Raw genomic sequence first — 3,474 nt, 5'->3', positions numbered from 1 at the left:
CGCGACCGGTTGGTTCATTTTTGTGTTTGAAATTGTGTTCAGACAACTTTGCCAGTAACTTCGCATCATAGAAGGCTGGCAAAGGTTTCGAACGGGAGTAGAGCATGAATTTGTAGTTATTTAACATCGAAAATAAAAATGCATATGTTGTGTAAGCTGAAGTAAACAAGTAGTGAGTATCTTTTATATTAACTTTCTGCTTCGTGCTTATTATTAGGCCTGCTGCCATGATGGACGCCCTACTACTGTTGTTCACCACCTTTATATGCCCAGCTCAGTGCTACCCCACGACAGATGGCGCTCTCGCTGATGCGGCTCAATCACGTTAATTCCTGGAGTGAGCGAAGCCGGGCACGCACATGATCTCTTACATTATACCTAAAGCTGCCGTCACACCACTACATAGCGCATCACCCAGTTGCGTATGCGTTCGGCGTACAATTAATAAAATAGTGGGGCATAAGTTCCAGCGAACGCAACTCACACGCCCGCTGTGGCTACGCCACCTGACGGAATGACACAACAACACGACAAGACCAATTTTACTTCTAATGCTTTCTAGACGTCCACGAGGCATCTAACTTGCGTGCATAATGCAAATTAGTGCACTCTAGTGCCGAATTTCGGCGAAAAAAAATGCCAAAAAAGTTATTTTCTAGAGACGAAATAGTGCAACAATTTGTGGAGGCTTACTGTTGTATGCCTCCTATAGATGTTGTACAGCAGTAGAGGGCGTCCATAGACAGCAAGCCTGAATAAGCATCGAACAGAAATTAATTGCATCCTCAGAGAGTTTCGTCGCATACACAACATACACTTTATTCATGCTAAATAACCACAGAATCAAGGTCTAAACTCCAGTCGCAACTTTTTGCTAATACATAATGCAAATTAGTGCACTCTAATTCGGAATTTTGCCGCAAAAAAATTACAGACAGGCCTTTTCCAGAGACGAAATAGTGCAACAATTTCGATGGCATACAACAGTAACGTTCCACCAATCGTTCACCAATGTTGCACTACTTTGTTTCTGGAAAAGGCATCCTTTTGAATTTTTGGCATTAAAATTCCGAACTAGAGTGCACTAATTTGCATTATGCACGCAAGGTAGATGCCTCGTGAACGTCTAGAAAGCATTAGGAGTAAGAGTAGTCTCGTCCTGTAATTGTGCCATCCCGTGTACCCATGGTGACCGGTCAGCCATCTTTGTGTTTGAAACGGGATATGACTACTTTGTAGAAATACGCATCATTTAGCTGGCAAAAGGTTCGAGCGGAGTTCAGACCTTGAATCTGTGGTTATTTAGCATGATTAAAGTGTATGTTGTGTATGCGACGAAACTCCATGAGTATTTTGAATTTTCGTTTTGAATTTTCGTTTGAAATTTCTGTTCGATGCTGATTCAGGCCTGCTGCCTATGGACGCCTTCTACTGTTGTACGTAGAACACCTATAATAACATGTCATTGATTATATACAGCTGATATAATAACCTAAATTATAATAGGTTATAATAATTGGAATAGGTACGACATGTACGATGAGGTACTATCTCAGCTTCAGATCCAAAGACGTTTCGTCGCGAGCAGCTTTGTGAAAATGTTGCTTATTAGCTCAAAGGTTGTAAACGATTACAGGATATTTGCCCTCCTTCAGCAATAAATGTGTCTAACCGCATAACACGGAATTCTAGCAAAAGTCCCTCGTACCAGCCGGTACTTTAATAGCCCTGTTCCGTACATGGTGGATGATTAACAAATTGTAAACATGCACTGAATTTTCTACAATAGCATGGATAATTGGTCTTTTGCTTGCGCCCCTCTATCAACTTTTTGGTCTCTTTGAAATAACTTTCTGGGCAACTTTCGGTAATGTGATATGTTTGATTCTATCATTGTGTAGCATTTTAATTGTAACTATTTTTGACCAAGGAACACGTTATTTTAAATTTAGTATATATTCTAAAGATGGGTTCTAGTTGTAGTGATATAATTTTACGAACCAAAATTTTAAGTTATATCTATGTCTTATCATGGGACATATTTTATTGTAAATATCATCAATTTCAGTTTTTACTGCCTGATGATATCTTGTTTGCAAAATCTATTTTAATTGTAACGTTGTTAACACTAGTTTTGCAATAAACCTATTATCTATCTATCTATCTATCTATCTATCTATCTATCTATCTATCTATCTATCTATCTATCTATCTATCTGATTGACACGAAGAGCTGGGTGTGTGACATCACATTACCGATGCAGTATACGCAGCTTATTATAGCTTCGCTTAAATGTAAACATTGGGCACAGACTGACTACTGTAAGAAAAAAATACAGGCAACGCAAAAGCCGATAATATGAACAAGTAGTAAGTAGTAGTAGTAGTAGTAGTAGTAGTAGTAGTAGTAGTAGTAGTAGTAGTAGTAGTAGTAGTAGTAATAAGTAGTAACAAGTAAAGCGCACGCCGCAGCATATTGGTTGCGAACATTCCTAATGCGGCGTTCACACAGTGCCGATTATGGCTCCCGTTTGAGATCAGACAGCGCTACGACACGAAAAGTGAAAAAGTCGGATTACTATCCTCAGTGATCTGGAATGTCCTATCATTGTCTGAACGCAGTCGTATACGTTCGTAACAGAGTCCTACGGATCGGGAATGGTCCGGAGAGGTCGGCCAAGCACTCCCGACAGTTAGGTGCGTCCCGTAACATTCGGGAAACTCGGCCGATTTTGTCTAGTCGGATTACAATCGTGACTATGTCGTGACAGATTCTGCTGTATCGGATCAAAATCGTAACAATGTCCTGTGTTGTCTGGATGGTGTCCTGTGGATCGGGACGCTGTCGTGATGAACGGGCATGATCTGAAGAAATCCATCATTGTCATCGTCTTCCGTCAGCGTCGGTTCACTGTCGGGTCGCTGTCTGATCTCTGTCGGATCGCATTCGGGAGAATCGAGACGCTGTCGGGACAGATTTGGTCGTTTTTTTACCATGCGAAATATACAAATTGGATCAGAATCTAATTGAGAACTGGAGAATCGGGACGAATTCGGCTGGAAACGGCTGAATCGGGACGCTTCCTGAACAATATTTTATTGTTGTCGTGATTATATAAATGTTAAAAATTTTTTTTAATAAAGTTTGAATTTCCCGACACGAATCACAGGATCTTGATCAGACTTTTGACAAATTTTAATCGGGAATGGTCCTATCAAGGACGGCAGTAAAAATCCTGAATGTGTGACTGAGCTTTAATGAGATCTTGAACTACGCGCGTGTTTGTGAATGCGTGCGCACATACAGGCGCACGTGTGTGTGGGCGGGAGCGCGCGCGTACGCGTGCGTAAAAATACTTACCATGACGAATATATTATGTATATACATATATGTATATATTATATATATTATATATGTATATATATATATGTATGTGTGTGTGCGCGCGCGTGCGTGTGTGTGCGTGCATGCGT

This window comes from Priapulus caudatus, unplaced genomic scaffold, assembly GCF_000485595.1.
Source record: "Priapulus caudatus unplaced genomic scaffold, Priapulus_caudatus-5.0.1 Scaffold287, whole genome shotgun sequence".
In the NCBI taxonomy this organism is placed as follows: Eukaryota; Metazoa; Priapulida; class Priapulimorpha; order Priapulimorphida; family Priapulidae; genus Priapulus; species Priapulus caudatus.
This window is presented reverse-complemented; position numbering follows the sequence as displayed.